Source organism: Passer montanus, unplaced genomic scaffold (genome assembly GCF_014805655.1).
Source record: "Passer montanus isolate IOZ18808 unplaced genomic scaffold, ASM1480565v1 scaffold18, whole genome shotgun sequence".
NCBI classification, from domain to species: Eukaryota; Metazoa; Chordata; class Aves; order Passeriformes; family Passeridae; genus Passer; species Passer montanus.
Genome location: NW_024365381.1, coordinates 10363146 through 10386661, shown reverse-complemented (window position 1 = coordinate 10386661; position 23516 = coordinate 10363146). Strand labels below are relative to the sequence as shown.

The window sequence follows — 23516 nt, the reverse complement described above, 5'->3', positions numbered from 1 at the left end:
TAACTGAAATTCAAATTCATTGGAAACCTGCTTTGTATTTTTAATTAATGCACCCTAATTCTAGAAGAACTAATGCTAATGGCTTATAGAAACCCAAAAATAAATGGGTCTTTTCAAATCAGAAAAAAAATGTTCATATGAGGGATGTGTATAGGGCTGTGGGAAGTCATACACAGTATATGTAGTGTAGCTTCCTTGTGAGACTCCTTGGTAGGCTAATCCTTGATCAAATAGAGCAGAAAAATACATGTTGTGGGTTTCAACCTAACTGTGGAAAAACACATTTGGGATGTAGATAAAGATGAAAGCTGATGAAAGGAGAATACATGGTAGGTGTAAACAAGGAGGAAAATGAATGAGGAGGAAGCTGCTTCTGAAGGAACTTCTCTTGCACTAGCATCATGTTTCTGCAGTGCTATTTCTGAAAAGCAAGTACTGTTTTGTCAAAGAGAACTATGTAGATTTGCAAAGTCTCAAGATAACTGAAGGCATATTTTTGGAGGTTTGTGTAGGGCTTGTTTCAAGGCTGCTAGATATTAGTAGAAATCTTCTCATCCATTCAGTATGTGAACATTCTGGATATTTACAGCACTTGGTTGTTATCAGTCAATTATTAATGACTATGATATCAGTAAATCAGCTGTTGTGTTCTGCTGGCCTAGGAATGAGCATTTGCAGAGACATTCAGCTGTTTCCTCTCAGGAAAAGAAGATGGATCAGTAAGCACAACTGGCCTGGACAGAATTAATGGTGCCAGCTACTGTATTCTAGGAGACTGTACTTGTCCTTCTTACCATGGGTAATAAAGTATTTTATTTAACATGTGAAACTTAGACAACAACTCTTCTCAGTCTGCTAAACAGCTGCAGAACAACTGTGAGGGTTGTCTTTTAGAGAGTGATCAACAACTGGTAACTGGAAGGGCTGAGGCAGCTCACCAAAACTGGCTTCAGATTATAACTGCACTCTGTGTCTTACCCAGAATAGCTGGTAGGCAGCAAAGAGGCTTTCTGCCATTCCTGAATGGCAGTCCCTCAAGGCATTGGGGATATTATTTCTACATCCACTGAGGAAATGAGAGCTTGTTTGGATGCCTTTCTTTCTGTTTTTTTGTGTAGCCTTCTGTGGTGTGCCATGCAAGATAGTACTAACAGTACAACCTCTAGATCACTTAATGGATACTGGCTTTGCAAACACTGCAAGTCACATTAATTTTAAATATAATCATGAATGCTAATTGGTAGGAATAAATAGGCTATATCTTAGTTCTGACAAAAATGTTGATTGTTTTAATTATAGCAATACATGACTAGTTGGAGATTCCAGGCCTACAAATCAAGGAGCTTGTAATAGGCAAGCTTGTCTAAGTGAACTTGTGAAATAATCTTTTCTCACTGTTACAAGTTTTCACTACAATTTGGATGCTGAAAAATATGTTCCTGTTTAACTCCATTACCTAATTTTTTATGTCCTTGTCAATTTCTGTGTCTGCTTCCTGCATTGCAAAGCTCCACTCTGCAATTAGAAAATCAGATTTCATTATGAACTATGACAGTGTTTTGTTGTTATGAAATTCTCTTTGTTGTCTTCTGTGCTGCTTTGAATTTCTGATGTCTTCTTCTCCTCAGCCAATATACATCTTTTCAAGAGGTTCCACTAATCTTTCACCAAAAGGAAAAACCCCAAACATCCTACTGTTTTATATGCCTGAAATGAACAGCAGTAACATTTGCTTTCTTAGTGGTACAGATGTTAAGAATGAAGATCCTATAACTTGGTAATTTTTCTTAGTATTCATGGTTTCAAGATAAGAGGAGGTTTGGGGGTTGTCTCTCTGTTTAGTGTTTTGTGTGTTTTTTGGGAAAGGTTGTTTTGGTTTTTTTCTTAGTTGGGCAGTTTTTTCCCTCCTGCAATTTTTGGATGCAAATTTCTTGAACCACTTCCCATTCCTGAGAAACTCTAGAAGTTTTCTCCATCTTTTCTGTGATGTACATTGATATGTGAAGCCCAATGTCATGATTCTATGGTGATAGTGCACAGTAGATTTGCTAATCCCTGCCTTGAGCATGGTGGATTTCTGCTGTTTCTTGTTAGTAGCACAACAAAGACAACATATTCAGAACACTCCTTGTGGGGAACAGATTCTGCTGAGAAAAATACAGTGATTGCTTTTTTTATTGCTCGAGGCAGTAGTGATATTGGAGGATGCCTCTCTCATACATATGAGGAAAGAGTACAGAAACTAACAAGTACATATAAACAGACCCTATGGTAAATCCAGCAGAGACAGAATACTCGAGCTTGGTATCTGGATACTTTCTCCATGGTTGCCTTCATGGCTCATGTGCATTCCTGGTTCTTCTACTGTAGATCTTGGCTATATTAGCCTCCTCCAGATAATATCCTTTTCTTTCTCAGTCCACTGTGGCTTCAAGGAGCTGGAAAAATCTCTGCAGCAGCAGGGGTGGGGGGAGATGAGGGAGGAGCATGCCTTTGCAAAGGAGGGAAGATCCTCCTTAGTGTGCAGGAGGGAGGGTTTTGAAAGTACTTGCAAAATGTCGGGATGCATTGACAAAAACTTCATTGCTTCCTGTTGGAATTGCTGCATTTCCTTCAGGCTGACAGTCCTGTGGCAGCCATGAAGATCCGTGTTTCTGTTGGCTAACAGAAAACGTAAATAACGCTCAAATGCTCAGTGGACCATTTACATAATATAATCACATCCGTATTTGGGAAGCATTCCGGCCTTGGAATACCATATTCTAGACAGGGCGATTGCTATGAAATTGTGTTTTATGCACTATGTAGAAATGGGAAAAAAATGTTGTAGATTGTACTACAAGTACAAGCCTTTTTAGGTTCCCATTGACAAGACAAAAACACTGTAAATTTTGTATTAAAAAAGGATAAGGAGAGGAAAGAAGAACAAACTCCATAATGATATTTGTAGTAATAAACATAAAGAAAGTAACTTAATTAATTTTCCTTATAAGAAAATATGCAATGTACTTTATGCAAAAAATAAGGAATATTCAGAGATCAGAGAGATAAACAAACCAACTGGTCGGGATAGGTCACAACTTGGTATTGGAAGGAATCATGGAGGACTGCCAAAATACTACTGGATTCCAGGTATGGAAATCAGAATGGTGCAACTTGCTTGTGAATCTGAGAAGAATAAAAACTGCCCAGCAATTCACCAAAAATACTACAGTGTAATGGTGATGACAGAAGAAGCTGCAGCCTGGCTTGCTCCAATGCAAGCTGCCAGCAGAGGCAAGCACGAAATGACAGAAAAGAAGGATTAAGAAGTAGAGGGACAGATAAGGTCATCAAGGTGTGTAATTATGTGGTTGCAGATTATCCTCTGTATTTGGTACCTGCCTGTCACATAAGTCTTATTTATATATGTTGGTCTCCCACTGTGGTTTATGTTCCCTTGCTGTTCTGTAATTTATTTATGTGATGGAATAGGGATGAATCCTCAGGAGTGAGTACCATGGGCTACCAACGGAACCTGGTGCTATCAAATGTTCGCTTTCTGATTCCCCTGATGCCCCTAGATTTATGCAGCATGTGTTTCAATTTAATTGCAATGGTTCTGAATCATTGTCACTAAAACCTGTTTGGGCTGAAAGTTCCTTGAATGACTGTAAGTGTCAAATGATTTGAAATGGGCTTTGGGATTACTGCATGTAATATATGAGCTACTGAAGCCCAGAAGAATTTCCTAGTTGATGTTCTCTGTAAAAGATGACTTTAAGGATGTTCTTCTCAATATACACATAGATACATACATACATACATATATATATCTTGCACATACAAATAATACATAACACAAATATACCAGAATCCTGCAAATATTTATAAACAATTAGTTATTACCAGTTACTTGATGTCAATGGGGCAGGTCTTATTTTTATATTATTAAATAGCCTAATGATTGAATTAATTAACTTCTGCATGCTTCAACAAGAAATTGGTCTACTCAGAGTATTAAAGAAACAGCCTAGATTATTGTCTGTAATACTAATTCCTAGTAAATAACATCAATGTTATACAAAGAGAGAAAAAATATCACATCTTATAGTTTCAAATTTCTGTTATTACACTAAATTATTTTTTTCTGTTATTACACTAAATTCAACCAAGCTGTGAATATTACTTTGCAGTACATGCTGTTACTATGTCTTTTCTTGTTCATTTGTTGTTGTTAGGAGTCTGAGTGCCTCTAGGGGGTTTCTTTGCCTGGGCTTGAAGCCAGCTTAAAGAAAGCACAGCTGGTTATCTTGGGGAAGGACAGACAGAAGAAGCTTTAGTGGAAGTTACCTGCCAAAACAAGCCTCGTGGTGGGCTTCTGTCACATTTTCTTGGGAGCTGCTTTAAGCTGAGGCTGTTGCATGTGGCTGTGCCTAAGCTACGTTGCAGCTGCACTGCAGTCATTCCGGTTGTCAGCACTTGAACTTTGTCCCAAACTGTGAACTTTTCTACCCCCTTAACTTCAGCCCGACTTCATCCCATGAAGTGATTATAGCATTAAAAATATGTATTAGGATTAAAAATTGTCATAAGCCTACCAGTTCTTGGTATTTCTTGCCTTACATGTTTTACAGGAGTATTTCCACTGATCTGAAGTACTCTTGTTGAGAGCTACTTGACCATGGACTTTTCCCAAGGTAGTAACATTATTATTTATGTTATCTAAATTATGATAAATAGTTAAATAGAGCTAAAGAATTTATGGTGCTTTACATTTTTAGAGTTCTAATATACATATATTCATCAGTTCATTTTCTAATTGTTCCTCTCACACAGTATGTAAGAAAATATAATCAATAAATATTTAAGAAAATATCAGAGGCCGTTTACAGGCAGCTTTTTTTTAAAAAAATTTTTGTTGTTGTTGTTAGTTTTTTTTAAATATCATCCTAGCTTAAGGTAACTTGAACCTTATTTTCAGAAGGATTTGTGTCACTATTCAGTCAATTGAACAGCAAGAAGCATTTGGTGTCCTATTATTATATGTGTAGATTGTGACACTTTGGTGATGGAGCATGTTGGAGTTCAGTACGATCTGCATATTGAGCTCCTAAAATACAGGAACAGTATAGTGTGACAGAAGAGTTTACATGTGGACTTAGGCATTTGGATCTAACCAAAGCTCAGCTATTCAACCTCCATGTGGCCTTCAGCTCACCACTTAGCTTCTTCCAATACTGTATTTTTATCTATTTTAGTGAACAATGTTACCACAGACTGTTGTTTGTCAAACAAACAAACAAATAATGTGGCATAGTGGGATAAGTGATAGTAAATGCAGAAATTCTACGAAGTCTTTTTAAAGCCACACAAGCTAGCAAAATTAGGAAGAAAGGGTCAACAGTCCTGCTTTTCAGCATGCCGTATAATTTGGTACTTTATAGATTCCCGCGCTGGCTTTCCCACCATGGCATCTGAGCTTCTTTCAGTAGTGTTTAAGCAATGTGAATAACTTTGTTTCACATGTGGTTTCTTCTCTAAACCACAGCGTTCCTCCCTTTCCCTCATGTAACAAGGTTTCCTCCTGGTTCTCAGGGAGCAGGTCATGACACGCTGTGTGTGTCTACATATGTATTTACACGTGCATGCTCTATAAATACATTTATTTTCTTCCCAGGTTGATCAAAGAAGCTGAATCTTGCTAAAATCTAGCTTGAATTAAGTGTTTCAATTTTAAACTCAGATATGAAGAGTAAAATATAGGCACAAAGGGTTTTTCTTTTTGAAAACACTTTTAAATAGGCCAAACTTCTTCTTTCCAAACATTCTATCTGTCTGCATCAAATTACACAGGAAAAGTTGTGCTCTAGAATAATATTTCTAACTTGAGTGATTAATTCTGACAAAGATGGGAGACAGACATTGGTATTGGAGAAACTAAAATTTCTCTGTAGTATAAAGTAATAGGTCTTGTATGAAAACCATTTTTATGAACATTTTCACCTGTAATAGTGGTGGGAAATGGTGACTATGAGGGAATGGCTTTATTTGTAATTAGGCAGATGGTCTTCTAAATTCACAACCTCAAACTAAAGCCCAACAAATCTGAAACAAATACAACCACTCATATCTCCTACAAGACATTTTCAAACTATTTGTCACTTAATTAGGCCTCCTCTTATGTGAGTTAAAAGGATTTGCTTCTTGAATTATAGTATCAGTCAAGTTGGAGGAGATTCTGGGAAGTCACTATTTCAATCTCCTGCTCAAACCAGGGTGGACACTGAAATCAGACATGGCTGCTCATTGCTTCACTATCCTCACTAGCTGGTTGAAATGACCACTGTTTCCATCAGCCTCTCCTTGCTGAGGACATCTGTTCCAGCCCCTGACCATCCTGACTTTCTACTGGCTCCAGTTTATTAACATCTTTTTTTATATTGGGATGCCCAAAACTGCACATGGTATTCCAGACACAGGCTACCAAATGATGAGCAAAGAGAAATAGTAATTTCCCTTGACCTAGCTCAGATTTTCTTTATACAGGCCAGGATGGTGTGAGCCTTCACTGTTCCCTGGTGTTTCTCCCACTGTCCACCAGGACCCCCAGATCTTATTCAGTGTCACTGAGTGTCCTGCCAGTCCCAGCCTGTGCCATGGCAGGTCAGTCTGGGCAAAGTGCACGGCTTTGCATTAGTCTGTGTTGAACTTCATGTGGTTCCTGTCAGTCCATTCTCTGGCTTGTCTAGAGACAGCCCTGCCTCTGAGCATTGAATACATTTATGGGATAAATACTGCAGCTATTAATTACTGGTTTATGCTGACATTAATATTTTTAAATAAAAATAACATCCTATTGAAATTTTAGAGGAAATTTCAGTGTGATTATGAGGTGGAAGCATTAGGCTTATTAGAATCTGAAACTCCTATTACAAAGGGTGTAAATGCTTTTTTATTAGCTATAGTGGTTAAGACCTTCATTTTATACCTAATTTCAGGGAGAACTAATGACTCCATAATATCTCCCATCATACTGGAGCACAAGTTCAGCTCCTGAGAATTACAAAGAGGACGGGGCCTTGGCTCTACTCTGACGTGGTGAAAAGAGTGCCACCTACTGAGCCTGTGGCTCGGTTTTGCAAACTTGAGTATGCAAAGCATAGTCTTTAATCCAAATTCTGACTCAGTGCTATCCAGGGTATTAATGATATGAGTCGATGTTGGTACACTACAAGATGTGTCTGTACAAGCCAAAGAAAACTAAGATTTTATATGCTGATAGCTAGGAGATCTTCCAATCTCCTTCAGTGTAGTAATAAAATAATGACGTAGCAGGGAATGCGTGTGTATCAAGTTTTGTCAGGGTAAAGCTGATGGACGTGCAGCCATCATGTAATCTCAGTATATGCTGAGAAAAGGAGCAAGAAAAAATTTTTAAAAGCATAGCAAAAGCTGTTACTAAAAAGAAGAAAATTATGATGGCTGGCTCTGGAGATGTAAGGACCATGTAATGCGAGGAATGGAGAAACAATTGAAGAGTATATAACTGTAAAATCCTTACAAAACACTTCATAAAACTTTTATTGCTTGGTAAGATAAACACTTAACAAACAGCTCTATAAACATCATGGTGTCTTTGAAGTGTTTCTTCTATTTTAGATCTATAAACTAGTTGGCGTACCTATCTGCTTGCTTGTTTTTGTTCTCATCCCATGTGGTATGTTTAGGAAATACAGTCATCCTTTCCTATAGATTTTGCATCTTACAGTGTGTTTCAGCTTTGTCCTTGTGGTTCCCCTGTTGTCTTTGGCTCAGCAGGATTCCTATCTACCTGATACGTTATTTAGGAGGGAACTATCAAACCCAACAAGTTAAAATATCTCCTAGAGCAGGGCAGAAAGCACACTCCCTGCTCTGCGCAATTTAGCTTCTGCAGCCGGATGATGACGTTTCTGCCTTTGTCTGCTGCTTTTATGTGATTAAGTATTGTGAAATACAAGATGCTGCTCATCATTTTGCTCCCAGCCTCCAAACAGGTGAAGTACAACATGCATTTGTTCTGCCTGGAACAAAGAGATACACTTTGCTGTTAGAACATGATTTAAAATCATAGAAGATTGGTGGGGTTTGGGTTTCTTTTTGGTAGGGTTTGTTCTCCCCCCAGTGAAGGCTGACATAAGTAATTTCAATCTCATCAATATCTGATGTGCTTCATGGGAGGCACCAATTGCCTAACATAACAGAGAGGAAATAACTCCAGTTTATTGAATCTCTCTTTTCAATCTTTATTAGGGTAAATTAAATGAATGAGTTGTATGCCTTTGACTACAGCTAGTTGTTAGATGTTCAATAATTTATGTTTGCTTTACATATTAGGTAATTTGTGAACATCTGGGAATATTCTTTCTGTATTGATTTAAATAGTTATTGACTTATTGTTCCTTTCTATCATGAGTTTGGAAGAGCAAATGTATTAATGGTGCTATAGCAGAGTTTTCCTTGAAGGTCCTATTGAGAAGGTGTTGCATCAAATGATACCTCTGGTTGTGAAAGAAAAAAACCCTTTACCAGTAGTACCTGTGGCTACTATTTTGCTCTTCACTACCATGTGTCTCACTGTTATCCTCTGCACCATGACAGGAAAAGACTGGGTGTGGTAATTAGACTGCTGACCTGGGACTCATCAGAGTAACCTGGTTATGCATCTGTAGTCATGGGCAAGTCACTTCTCTGGGCTCCTGTTTCTACACATCTTGAGCTTCCCTGGTAAAAAGTTCTGCAAGGAGCTATTGTGAAAGAAACACGAACTACAGTGAGCAGTGCAGAAATTACTTCTATATTTCACTCTGTAAGGCAATACATGCTGGAAGGAAAACTGCCCTGCTGGTCTGGAAAAAAAAACCCCAAAATCCAATGCTGCTGTGCTGTGTGCACTGAATGATCTGAGCCTGGATGAAGGTAAACATGTGGCAACATGCACACTGAAGAAAAATGTTTGGCATTTTCATGTTGCTTGACGTTTCACTGAATGTGAGTCTAATCTGTGAATACTGTCTAAAGATTAATTTATAATCTAAAAGTTTCATTGATTGTTAACAAACTCAAGTAGCAGAGCAGTCTACAGAGGGAGCAATGACAAAGCAGCTTCTTTATTTCCTGCCTTAGTAGGGTAGAGTAGTGTGCCTGCATTTGTCAGCACACTGTGTTTTGTATTCCTGGCCAAGGCAGCAGAGGAAGCCATATTCCAGAAGAGGAGCTGGACATTTTTAGAAACCTCAGAAGTATGAGTTATTGTGAAAGTAAATTTCAGGTGTTGGTAAAACAGCCAAGAATATAGGCATGGCCTGAGGATTTGCATTGGACTAGCATCTTTTCTCCATTTCTTTTTTTTCTTTTTCTCCACTTTTTCTTCTGAAAAAAGTGAGAAAAGGGACCGAAAGAGGGAAACAAAAAAGCATGTTTTCCTTTGGTACAAGGGTTTCCTTAAAAACCAAAAGCCCTTTGTTTGCTTTTCTTTCGAGAGAAAGGACACGAAGCCTTATCTCCCCGAAGAGGCTGGCTCTGAACTCGGGGCATCACAGCGGCGCTTTCCGCCGGGCATTGGACACGGCAGTATTTTGCAGGGCTTGGCTTTCAAATCAATGCTGCGAACTCTCTGCCCGCCCCTCACTCGTTGGGGATTTCCTCTCCGTCGTTGCCAGCAGCAGCGACAGCCAAGCGCAGAAGGTCGCGCCGAGATCCGTGCACAAGGGCAGGGGGCCCAGGCCCGCGCCGGGCTGAGGCGCTGAGGGCCGGCGGGAAGCTGCGCGGTGGAGGGAGGAGCAGGCAGCCGGGAGGAGGAGGAGTTGAGGAGCCCGGGCCCGGGAGCCTCCCCGCTTACTGCACTAGGAAGTGACGCTTTCGCTGAGTCCCGGAGAGAAAGAAACAAAGTTTGTTTTTTTTTCCCCCCTCCTTCTTCGCGCCCGCCCCCCTCTGCAAACAGGCGCTCCACGTTCCCCCGCGGCGCCCGCCGTGCCGGGCTGCGCAGGTGAGCCAGCGCGTTCTCTTTCTTCCTTCTCCTGTTTTCCGCGCGTTTATTTTTTTTTAATTTTTTTGAATTTGCACGATTTGCTTCCGTTTTCCTGCCATTTTGGAGAGGGGGTGTCTTCCCTGGGGCTTTTCTTTTGGGGGTGGTGGTGCGCACTTTGTTTGTGGGTGCAGGGTGCAGGATGAGGAGCAGAAGTACCTGTGGAGGTGACGAGGGCGGCTGGCTCCGCGCCCGGGCCGCGCAGCCCCACGGGGCCGGGGCAGCGGCACTCCCGGCCCGCCTGCTGCGGGGGACCAGGCTCGGCTGCTGAGCCGTCGCCTCCTGCCGTGCCCGGAGTTGTTACGAGCGCTCCGGAGGGGTTTCTTCGCGGCTGCCTGGCTGCGGCATTGCTTTCGGGATGTGCCTGTGTCCGGGTGAGCTGCCTGCGGCTGGAATTTTGTGGGGGCTGGTTTGGGGCGGGGGGAAGCCCTCTGCTCGCGGCGTGGCGAGCCGGGGCAGCCCGGCGTGTGCGGGGCCCGGGTGCTGCGCGGGAGCCGCCGAGCCCCGGCCGCCGCTGGGCGCGCATCGTGGCGAGGGTCGGATCGCTCTGCTGGGGTTTTCGCAGTGGAGGGGGGTGGGGAGGAATTTGTTAGATAATATTTGAAAAATCCCGTGCTCTCAAGTGCACAGCTCTTTTCTGGCAGCAACTGCAAAAGACCGATTCGTTGCAGTTTAGCAGTAAAAGCTGACAATACACCTACGCGCGTATGTGAGAGTCTTATATAATACTTACGGGTTTTTTTTAAACGGGCGTAAGCAGGATTTATTTTTGGTTTGTAAAGTCTTGTGTGGTTGCAGCTTGCAGAATTAGCGAAATATTCTATTTGCTCAACAGAGATTTATTTTACGTTCTTTTAAAAACATCTAATTTTTAATAGTAACTTGATTTCATTCCGACTACGTGCTTTGAGCTTAGTGTAAAGGCCATCTCTACTGGAGCAAGCAGTTAAGGGAGGGGAAGAGAGAAAAAGAAATGTCCTAATGCAGAGACTATTAGGTTGTTTAGAGGGCGAGACTGCAGTTCCAAGCAGCAACAGCAGCAGCTTTATGACTGTGTGTAATTACAGAGTGATTGCATAGGACAGCATTGTTGGAACGAATACGTATACACAGGCTATTGTGCAAGATTTCTGTACCGAACAAAACCTAGTTTTGCATTGCAAATGCTAAAAAGAGAATGTGTTTTGCACTGAACTGCCACGTTCCTATTAGACCGACTTCTTCATAGAATTAGAAGAGGAAGGTAGGAGAAGTGGAGTGAGGCTGATCGTAGAAATCACAGATCTGAAATACTCAACAGTAACACCACTAGTAGTTTCTGAAATCACAGCAGACAGAAATTGAAAGCTCATTCAATCTGCAGGCTCATGTTTCTAAAGTGATTATATACAAGGTGAAATCTAAGCAGGTTTGCTACAGTCTTGCACATTTAGCGTAATTCTTGGTCTCGTCTAATTTTTTGTGTGCTTGTGTGGGAAAAAGACCTATGTTAAAATAAGCAACTGCAGTTCAGCTAGCTGGCTTGGAAATGGAGAGAACAGCACTGGGGAGAGTTTCTGTGTCAGGCCACAAAAACTTAAGAGCTTGAAAGAACTGCCAGACCAGAGATTCGCTCAGAGCGTGCTTTTTCAACTTAACTCAAAAGTTGCATCTGGTTCAGTGATCTTGTAGGCAGTGCTGGCTGAGGGATAGTATGAGGCTCTGAGAAAGTGTGCCACTGACACTGTATTAGCAAGGCTCTTAACTAAGACTTTAAAGAACATCATAATTATTCCAAAGTTCTTGTGGGTACAACATAAGTTCCCTAAGATTTGTTTTTCAGAAATACTGGTCACCTGTTATTTTTATCAGCTTAGTTCTGAGAGTACTTGGAATTCATGACAAATCTGAGAGATTAGGCCAGAGACTGGCCTAACATTAGAGACAATTTTCTGGTAGTGGTGTCTTCAGCTATTATAGCTGATGTCTTAATAAATGCCACAAAGGCTTGTAAAGTATTTTGAGTACTGCAATGAAAAGTACTATAAAAATGGAAAGCTGCTTTAAAATTTCTTGGTGTTCAACTAAAATGTATTTTAGCTGAAGATACAGGTCATATTGTTGGTAGTTTCCTCAGGTTCTCAAGAAAATGCTTCATGTAAAATTTTTGTGTCTTTGTTAACGAATAATGAAGGGATCTGTTGACAGTGGTTTTTTGTTTGTTGGTTTTTGGCTTTTTTGTCATTTGATAAAAGATCTTAGTGATCCTTCTGTAAGTTTATTGGAGCATTTTGTTTCAATAAAACATATGAAACATATGTTATTGTGTGCATTACAGTAATGTTCTACTTGTAGATTTTTCTTGAAATTGTACTTCATGCCTTGACTAACTTGACAATCTATGTTATACTGGATGATCTAATGTCAAAATTACCTCTGGAGTAGTTCTTAAAGATTTCTTGAATCATTTGTGATAGTGATACAATACATAAGTCATTGTGATAGTGATACAATACATAAGTCATTCCTTATGCTAAGTCTTTTTGTTTTCACAACCTGTCTGGAGGGAGAGTTTTTGGCCAGGATTCTTTGGACTTGTATCCAAAGGAGTAGGTAACTTGCACGTCCTTGAGTTGTCCTGTGGTTCTCAGTGGAATTAGTCATAGATATATATACATTTGTGTGCATGTTAGCAAAACAAAGGTGTAGCTGTGCTAGCCTTTAACCCATCCAGGTGCATGCGAGTAGTGGAGATATGAAGTGATGAGGGCTGTAGCACAATGCAAGCTTTTCAAAAGCTTGCATAAATGCTCCAAATGTTAGTTTATATTTTTGCATTTTCACTCTTATGGTCACCTGTCGGTGGTGGCTGCGGAGCCACGGGAGATATTTTCAAGCCTGTTATCCCTTTCACGATACTCTTCTGTCGAGCTGCTAATCAAGCCCTTTAGCTGCCCCTGACTTGAGGACATGCAGCCTTCCTTTGGAAACGGCCACCTTGGTGGTGTGTGTGTGGAGGTGTGCTTGTAAGGCGACAAGAGGGACTGCCATGAATCAGAGTGGAAATCTGTTCTAGCCTGTGGCCCTGTTTGCAAAGGTGTATATATTTATATATTTGCTATATGCTTAGCAGTTTTTGAAGGATTTCTACTTAAGAAACTTACATAGTTTTCTGTTGAGCTTAGGTAAACATTTAGCAAACACTTTTTTTTAACCAGCTGATCAAATTGTGGAATAAGAATGTTGGTGTTGGTAAGAGCTGATTTTTTTTGTACCCTGTTTGTTTGGGTTTTTTTTTGTCTGGACCATTGCATAAAATCTTAGTAGTGGTTGCAGTAAATTACAGTTTATGCTAAAATTAAATGTAGCAAATATGAATGTTGTCTCCAGTGCAATTAGTTACATTCTAAGAGACATGAAGTGAGAAGTAAAGCGCTTTGAGTATTCATACTGTGAAAGGGGGAGGTGAAGGAGGCAGGAGCTCTGGTGGTGAGGTTTTGCAACCCATGCCCAAAAAGCTGCAGGTTCTGGCAGGAGCCAACCAAGGCTCATGAGTCACATCCAAAGGGAAGACTTGTCACTGAGCAATTTGTAAAATAGGAGGGATGAACTGCTAATTCAAGGAAATATCCTGAGGACCTTCCCTAATAATTATTGCAAGTGTGGCAGAGAGCTTTATGTCAGACGAGAGTTGCTTGTAGTTTGAATCACACGTTCCCGCGGTGTGACTTGAGCCTTCAAACTAAGAAATCCTCGTTGTGCACTGCAGACGTCCCTGAAAGAGGTGGCTGGTCAAGTAATAATTTGAGTTTGGGTAGCTTGCGTTCCGTGTGGAAGCTCCAGCAGTGCACAGTTGGCATGTGTGCAGCAGGAGGCTGCTGGAGGAGCGCTCCACGGCGCTGTGCACAGCTTCAGCTTCTGCTGCTGAGCGGGCTCCAGCTGCAGCCCTAAGTGTCTGCTGATCGACTCCAGTGACTGCAAAAGTTATCAGGGAAAGCCCTACTCTGCACACCGGGAAAAAGTGTGAATACGTGCATTTTGAAAGCAGTCCAGGTATTTAGGAGCAACCATTCGAATGTGGATGCAGAGATAATCTTGGTAATTATTAAATCTTGCTTTTCAGGCTCTCTTGAAGCTTTCTGTTGTATTTTATGCAACTGACAGCCACCAGATAACAAGGCTTAAATTAATATAATTCATTAGTCTGTATACAATATGATGTACAGATATTCTTTGAATTGTACATACCCCAAAATTAATGTTCTTTTTATGTACACGTAAACTACATGATTGCCCCTTGTTGAATTGATGGCTGGTGTTAATCAAGAAGTTGAAAAATGGGAAAAGCTAGATTGGGAGGGTGTGGCCCAAGTGTTGCGTGTGCTAATTTTTTGCTTGTTCTTAAAGACAATTTGAAAGGTTTACAGCAAAGCATAGAATAATGTTTTCCCTTTTACCCTTAATTAGTGAAAATTAATGTTTAAGTTCTGTAGTGTTTGACTTTAGCATTGGTAAGGATTGAAACAAGATAAGTGCTATTAGCACCTGAAGTAGTAAACTGAGAAACAGTTCTGGTATCTTTTTTACTAAATACTTTAGTGATAGATTACATGTTCAGAGCAGGGATGTAAAGAGACAGGAAGAGGAATCAAGTCAGTGTTCAGGCTTTGTTTTTTCTTTGCTGCCTATTATCTTCTCACATTGGTTCTCAGTCACTTGGCTTTCCCCATCATAGGAGAGATTACAGTACAATGATATATGTTGGTATATCCTCCTGTCATTTGTTTTAAAAAGACAAATTAAATGTTTGTGTATATTTATATGTATATACACCATTTGTTGTATACACTCACGTATCTCATTTTATAACGCAGTTCCCCTGAGAACAAAAGTTTCTTTTCCTTGTGATGCTAGAGTAGTTTGGGATGTTTTTGTTTAGTTTGTTTTTTTGGTTTTTTTTTTTTTAAACCATGCTGAAGTTTTTAATTTGACTATTTGTATCATTACTTTAACCTTGAATATAGTGCTGTATTTTGGAGTTTATCTTAATTTGTTGTCTTTGATTATGTTGCTTTTGTTATTTCTAGAATAATGGTGATCAAAATATGCATTAATTATAATCGCAAGTTTTGTTCTTGTCTATTTTTTTTTTTCTTTTTTGAAGGGCTTCTAACTAATAGGACTTTTTGAAATCCTGGTTTGGTTTTGCAGCCTGTGTGTGGTACAGAGTTGTATGGTGGATTTCCAGCTGTCAGAGTGGCTGCTTCCCTTCAGCATGGACAAACCAGAACCTGTTGCTGTCTGGAGCTGCAGGTTGTGGGGCAGCCAGCCTGCTGAAATGCTCCTCACCTTGCCTGCACTGTGCGTCGTAATGAGGTCCAAAGTTGAAACTAGTCCCAGAAGTCTGAATAATCTCCAAGTAGCCTTGTTATGGTGTAGTTCATAGGTAAAAGTGCATTTTTGTTTGGATCGCAGGTTTCATGAGGATGTTGCAAGATTTCAAACTTGACTTAATCACGTATGCTTAGGTGCGGCCTTACCTGCTGTGCCTGTGTACATCTGGGATTCCTTGAGCATTTCCTTTGCAACTCCTGCATATGTCACCTGGTTGTTTGTCAAGAATTGCATTCTTGTTTACAGTTTTATAATATCCTTAACAATACTCTTGGGAGTTTAAACTGTTTTGATTTCAGGCATTTTTTTCCCCCTACATAATGTATTCTTTCATGCACTTCCTGAAAGGAGAGTTTGCTGTGTTTGTGGGAAATTACTGCACTTGGGCGGAGAAGAATTTAGCAAAGTATTTTCCTATTGAAATTTGATTTTATACCATTTGAGAACAAAATCCCAGCACTGCCAAATTCCTGGTGGGAGGAGAGAGAGCCACAGCTGTAAGACATGCTGACTGCTTTAAGAAATTCCAATGATGACAGCTTAGGATCCCAAATACTCACAAATGTGAAACTGGCAGGGAAATCTGACTGCCTGTATGATTTAGTTTGATTTCATGACTTTGAAAATTCTGAGTTGAATTATTCTCTTTGAATCTTTTGTGATAAACTCTAGATGTTATCATGCATGATATATATAGGGGACAATTATAGTATCCATAATATCTAATCAATAATACAATTTTATTTGGATTTTTAAATGGAAAGCTATTGGACTTTCAAATCTTCATAAAATATAAGTATATATCAGTAAATAACGTGTTTCCAAACAATATTTGTTTAAATGAACCTGTTTTAAGGGATGTTGAGATGCCTCTGGAGAAGAAAAGGAATATATTAAAAACAAAAGCTTGACTTTTGTCATACTAGTGAAGCATTACTATACCCTTAGGCATTCTGGTTATTAGGGGCTTAAACTGTCCTTGAATAACTAGAAAGCCTTTGCACATAAAGGGTGTTATTGTAAGTAAAAAACTGTGCAAAATGTTGCTTTTGATTATCAGCCTCACTTTCTTCTGATTTAATTTCAGCATTGAAGTGGTCTTTTGTTATCGTGATTTTCTAAATACATTTAAGAGTCAAAAGGATATTTAAGACATTTCTTTCCCTTTGAAGTATGGGAACTGCTTTCCTTTTGAAGTATGTGACTTCTCCTTGGTTTAATCATTTTTCTTTGTCAAAAGCAAAATATTTCAGGTAGGGTACTTGCTGACTTATTTTGCTATTGCAGCTTTCTTTCTGCTGAAAATGTACTGTAAATGTTTCTGTAGAAAAATTTGATCAGTGATAAAAAGACCTTTTCGTACCTAAGAAGATACAAAAAGAATGTGAGGCTCCTTATAAACAGTATATTTTAATTTTGAATTTGAGATGTAAAGAATAAACATTTGAAGAATTGAGAAATTGAAAACCTGAGAAGTGTGATATAGCTGATACTATACTCGGGCTTTGCACTTGTTAACAGTGAATAAAGGGCTGCCCTGCAAGAAGCTTTATTGATGTAGATGATATTTTTCTATTAAAAGATTAACAAAGCTATCTGGGCTTTTTAACCCTAGTTACCTTACCTTTAGAGAGGAAATTAAAATTCAGAGAGCTTTGTTAGCAAAAGGAATGCAGATTTGAAGTCTTGATTTGTAAAGTTTTTCTCTGCAACTGGAAGACTTCTTTAATAATCATAATTACTACTGATAAAAATTGCACACTAGAAAATTCAGTTGCCTTATTCAGGTAATCTCTCCTGGCATTTTAAAATGAACTAGCCTGCCTGTGCATACATGTATGCCACGATGCAGGTCTTTGTTTGTCTGAGAGTGGCATAAACATGTATCTGCTGAATTCTTAAGAACAGGAGACAGATGAAGCTGGGGTGGACTGGTCATAAAGCCAATGCATTTCTAACACAGAAGTGATAGAGCAAGGCTGGAGACCCTTCACTAGCCTCCAACTTGCACTGCTGCTTTTTAGCCACTTCATGGATTTCTTTGCTAGGCACCTCTGTCAGGTATCATTAGGCAAGTATGAGAGCAAGGGCAGTGGCCCAAGTACTTGTCAACACCAGCAATTGCTTGACCACATATACATGGATATTTAGTTAAAGGGACAGTGTATTTGATACTTGTAGTTGATGTTAAAACACCCACGTTGGCAAGATGCTGCTGCTGCTTCTGTGCTGACTAAAGTGATGTTGAAATGGCTTTTACTTTTTTCTTAACAGAAGTGTTTCTTTTTCCCCAGTGGTGATAAATCAATAGTCTTTTCCAATCCTGATCAGCAATATTCTATTGTTATAGTACTATCATGTTCCTGTTGATATTTGTGGAAGAATGACATTTAGATGCAAGAGCAAAACACCTTGTTTTTAAAAGATAACCCAAAAACCAACATTCTCATGCTCACACAAAATAAAAAAGTGCTAATATAGGAAGATACCTAGATTTAGAAATTCTTGATGCTTCCTTCGTGAGAGATACTGGTATTTAAACTATATTTGGAATTTTGATCTCAAATTGTAAATGCTTACTTCAGCCTGTATAGCACCATACCAGCACACTCCAAGGACCATGTGACAAAAAGCAAACAAGAAAACTCAGTGGTTCACATGTTACTCAGCTGAAAAGCAGAGATGGCACTAATATTTGCAGCAACCCTTGGATGTCAAATACAGAAAGATAATTTCTTATGAAATGAAAAAAAATCCAGTTTTCTATATTCTCTTGAGTTTGAGATCTGCTGAAGAGGGATTTTGAGTATAATTCAAACCTGCATAAGATGTTTTTCTTCTGCTCTTCTGTCAAGGTTTAGGCATGGTACTCCCCAGTCTAGTGGCCCCACTCTCCAAACTACACACCGGGTCTCTCTTTTCTCCTCCCCTCCCGCTTTGATGGGCTGAAGAGGAGAATTGGAGGCACAAAAGGCAAAGATCATGGGGTTGAGCTCAGAGCAATTTGCTGGAAACAGCAATGAGATAAGAGAAGGAGCAGTAACAGCAATAAAATAGCTGATGGCTCCCTCTGCCACATTTTCTCACCAGAAGGAAATCTACAATTTCCACAGTCACCCTTTTCCCTAGAAGAATGCCCCTTTCTTCCATCCCAGCAATGACATGAGATGGTATAGAGTAACCTCCATGACCTAGCTGTGCCCCTCATGTCTGCTACAAAAAATAACCCTGTGCTGGCTGGAACCAGGACATCTCTACATCATGAGCATTAATAAAATAGTCTGTACCTGATCTCAGGCTGCATAATCAGTTTACAGTTTTACATTCATTTTCTGAAGCAATATGGTTTTACTGCGGGTTTGTACCACTTTAGTTTGAATAATATGCTACAAAGTTGCAGGATACACCTAGACGTTTGGGAAGCTGAGCAATCTAGAGGGGTCCCTTTTGTCAAAAGCTATTTGAGGATCTCATTTGCTAGAGGAGATTGCAGTGCTGTGATAGGGTCTGTACCAGCAGTTCTTACGGAGATCTGTTTCAGGGCTACAGCCTGGAATTGAAGCTAGGGGAGCTTTCTAACATATTAATTGGGTTAAAATATTTAAGAAGTCACATCCATACTCTTCCCAAGAAGGCAATGGCTTTGCATAGCCTTAAAAATCTGAAGTAAAATCTTGCTCTTAATCTCTTTTAGTAGCCTGAAGTGCTTTTATTGTTCTTTCTGTGGTGTCCCACCCTTAAAGGGAAATGATGATTTCATTGATCCTTTTATTCATACTTAGACAAAACAAGCTGCTTATATGGAAACTAAAATGGGCAGCAATAAGGAACAGGTACCCTGAGCTTAGAGCAAGTCATGCTCTTTGCCCTCATGCAGAAGAGCATTAGGTCTTCCAGTTGTGGAACTTCCTGTATCTAATACACGAGTCTACACTGCAAGCTGTTAGACAGCTATAGGATAAATGGGACTAAGGACCTGAAAGAGAGGACAGCAAAATGCAATTCAGGAAGCATTTGTTTTCTGGTGCCATGGGACATAAAACAACAAAATGTTTCCAGTCTGCTCCCTTTCTTGCAAGCTCCCTGTTGCCAAGAACTTTACATTGTTTGTGCCATGTTATCATCCTCGTTTAAAGGTGAGATTGTCGTCAAAACAATACTCTGACCTAACACTCAGTGGCATAATGTGAGTAGAAATGGAGATTCTGTCCCGCACAGAGGAGTTGATTGATGGGCCCTCCTGATAGGGGAAGGTGTGGTATGTGAGTCTGAATTTGCATCTCTGTGGCTGGGTGAGTGTTTTGTCAGCAGGCTTTGTAGAGCAGCCCAGACCCTCTCACACCTCCTTGAGAACCAGCTGACATCGCTGTTCAGAAATGGTTTTTGGCGCCCTCTGTTTACCTCCAGCAGATAGAGGCACTTAAGCCTTGGGTGAAATAGCAATTTTTCATTGAATTGCAGATACATGTTTGATTATATGCATCTGCTATGGGCCCTCTTGACTGGCGTTTTCCTGGATCTTGTTACTAAAAGCCTGAATTTTAGTTCTCTGTTAATCCTATCATGTTTGTTCTAGAAATCTAAGATGGGGAATAGAGGCTTCTGGATTGCACTCTAGAAATGAGTTCTTCAATTTCTGTGTGGAGCAGATTGAGTAGTTTTCCTAGCCAAACTAGATTGCCTTTCAATCATGTCAGTGATCAAAATTATTATTTTCCCTGGTTCTCTGCACTTAGGTGATTTCAGTCTCCTCTTATGCAGAGTTATTTCATACTTTTCTGTTTCTCATTTGGGTAACTTTGGTAGTATCACTGAAAAGGACAAAGATGGTAGAAAAGAAAGTGGTGGATCAACATTCTCCCTTGAAGTATGGGTTCAGGGCATTTTTTACATCTCTCAGCTGCTCTGTTGAAGGTTTTTTTCATTGTGAAGATGAATAGAACTACTCAATTTTGCTATGTGCTATCAAGCATTTTAAAAAAGCAGTTCTTTCTGAGTGACTTGATTTATGAGAGTACAGTTTGGAGGTGGAAAAATATTCTTTGTTCAGTGACAGCTCTAACAGAGTAACTGTAAGTGACAGAATTTGCTTAGGAAAGTGCTCTAGGTTAAGTGTAGGATGCCTGGCTGTTTACAAGTAACCATCTAAGCCATACAGTTTGGAAGTGTGGAGGCAATGTGAAAATCTATTGACATCTTTAGTTACTCAACTGGTTTATTTTTGGGAGCTCATGAATTGGCAGGACATACTGACCCTGTCTGGAGGGGAAAAGCATAATGACTTTGAATGCAGGAGACTGTGACTATTTTGTCAAGTTACTTACTACTATTTCTTTGCAGCAATCATGGAGGTTTTAACCCTTTGCTTTCCCCCATAAAATTGCAGGAGACTGTGACTATTTTGTCAAGTTACTTACTACTATTTCTTTGCAGCAGCTATCATGGAGATTTTAACCCTTTGCTTTCCCACATAAAATGTTTGCATATTGTTGATATATTTTAATGAAAATCTACTAGTCTGTCAAGACAAAATAGCTTAATGCATCCTACAACAGATTTGAAGAGTATGAAGTTTTCTTGCATGAAAAAGGGCGAAAAATATTTGGTTATATGATTGCTTGTTTGTAACCCTTTGTAATATTAAACCTTCACTTGGAACAGCTATAGGTTGGTTGTGGACACAAAAGGCTACAGTGTAGGAAGGACAGGGCAGTCTTGCACACAGGTAATTTTGGATTGTAAGGAAGTAAGAAGTTGAGAGAAGTTGTGTTTATGTTCAAGAACACAGCTGTATTTTTTGTGAAACTGATACTACTTTTGCTCTATGTTACTAGAGAGGACCAGCAGAGAAAATCAAAAACTGACAGTAACAACTGCAAAGTGAACACTTTGCCCTTCCTATTATAGGGTTTCTGCTTGTGACTAACTTACACAAAACTGTTCCACTGTGCATAAGAAAGTGAAAACAGGAAGGCTTCGTTGTAGTGTTCTCTTTGTAGCTACTACTTACGGTCCTGATTTGGAGAGCTGGTGCAAGGTTGCATGGAGTAAAGAGGGAGTTTGTGGAAGAAGGTGATTTTCTTTTGGCTTTCAATATTCACGGTTCTGACACCATCAGAAAATCTCAACTGCATTGTCAGATTAGTTGAAAACGATTTTGTTGCTGGAAACAAGTAACTTCAAAACATTTTGCTTGATGATACTTGCAGTCATCTTACTGAAAAGTTAAAGTTGCTTAATTATTCCATATCCCTTTATTCATTCACACAATTGACTTGAAGTCTCACACCAACATTGCAAGATTTCTTCCAAATGCTGAATTGGCAAAGAGATGAGTTACCACTTTGAAGGGAAAGAACCACTGATTTGACATATCTGTGTTACACAAGCAAAATTTAAAAGAAACACAGCAGATGAAGAAATAAAATAAAGCATATATTAACACTTTGCAAGCTGACTGGACTTACTGAGACCATTTTGCTTGAAAGGTGTCTCCTTCACCATCTTTTAAGTAGAAGTGGTCGTGGGTTTTTTGTGTTTGTTAGGGTGGTTTTTTGCTTGATTTTGTTTGTTTTGGTTTTGTTTTGGTGGTTTAGGGTTTTGGGTTTTTTTTTGTTTAATTTTTTGAAATATGAAAAGGAGGATCTGGAAAACTCATGTGTCTGGAATGATGTCAGCTTATCTGTTCAGCAACAGCCCAGTCCCTTACTATTATTAAATACAATTGCTGGAAAAATTTGCCTTGAGGCAGGAATGTTAATTTATTTTTGATGGGGCTGTTTTCTGAAGTGTGTATTGGGCATTAGTTTCAAACAGATTTTGTGTTTTCGTTTTTCCTCAGTCCTATCAGTGCTACTTTTCACCTTGCTTTAATAAATTTGTGACTTTGTTATAAAGTGATATAATTAATAATTTTGGGACTTCGCTTCTAACATAAAAGTTGAAAATGAAGCTGTGTACATTCATAGGTAGAAATGCCAAATAAGCAGTATAAACAACAAAAGAGGCTGTATATTAATAAAAAAGAAAACATTGAGAAATCCTCATTGCAGACCTGAATGAGATGGCTGTGTGGCGGAATGCCTTTCGTGCAGGATGTGCTCGTGCTGCAGACAGCGGCAGCCCCGGGGCCTGTGCAGGGTGCTCGGGGCCGTGCAGGGTGCTCGGGGTCCGGCAGCCCCGGGGCCTGTGCAGGGTGTCCGGGGCCGTGCAGGGGGCTCGGGGCCCGGCAGCCCCGGGGCCTGTACAGGGTGTTCGGGGCCGTGCAGGGGGCTCGGGGCCCGGCAGCCCCGGGGCCTGTGCAGGGGGCTCGGGGCCGTGCAGGGGGCTCGGGGCCCGGCAGCCCCGGGCTCTCCCTCCATGCAGGGGCCGGGCTGGCGGCGGCCGCGGGCCGGGCTTGCCGCGCTGCCAGAGGGCCGGGGCAGCTGCCGGGCGCCTCTGCGGGGGCAGCCTGGGCTCCGTGACTTGCGGGGACAGTAAGCTCTGCTGCGGGGGCACACAGACCCTCTGGGAGATAATGTTTCTGCAGGCTGTCACTCGGGCTCTTGCTCAGCAGCTGAGGCATTTCATTGGGAAAAGCAACATCAGAAAAGCATGCTTTTAGACTCCAAGTGGCTTTGGAACAGCTGTACTGGGGCAGCTAAATAAATATAACCCTCTATAAGAGGAAATAACTTTTCTAACAGATATATGCACAGATGGATTGTAATCATACTGAGCCCAGTGTTTGCCTGAGCAAGAGAGGAAACCTTTTAATAGCGATCTATAAATGGAAATTTGTGCTTATACCAGCTTCTTCCAGCAGCGATTGGAGAATGCTACTCCTGGCTAGTAGGAATGAGATAAGCATCTCAGGGAGTTGGAAAAACTAGATGAACTAGGGAGACACCGACCATGAGCTAAAACAGCAATGTACATTACAATTTATTGGTGCCCAGATGCCTACAGAAGTGTCTTGTCAAAAGCAGTCCTTTTACAGCAGTGTGAGTGGGCCTGGGTACTGAGGTACTCAGTATGCTTGGAGAGAGCAGGGGAGCATAGCTCTCCTGTCAGGGGAAAACCCAGTGTTTTGCTACCTCCAAAATGCAGAAAAATA

The 23516-nt window shown here is 40.3% G+C and overlaps 1 protein-coding gene across 5 annotated transcripts in view; it reads left to right on the top strand.

Moving 5' to 3' along the window:
• Positions 1–9701: 9701 nt before the first annotated feature.
• Positions 9702–23516, top strand: part of MIDEAS (mitotic deacetylase associated SANT domain protein) — a 54393-nt gene continuing 40578 nt past the window's right edge. For 3 of the 5 annotated variants that reach the window (XM_039704942.1, XM_039704945.1, XM_039704944.1), the window contains exon 1: positions 9708–10009. The gene's annotated coding sequence lies outside the window, so the exon portion shown is untranslated. Of the gene's footprint in view, positions 10010–10153; positions 10423–23516 lie in introns of those variants that run through there. The other 2 variants (XM_039704947.1, XM_039704943.1) reach the window with 2 other exon arrangements.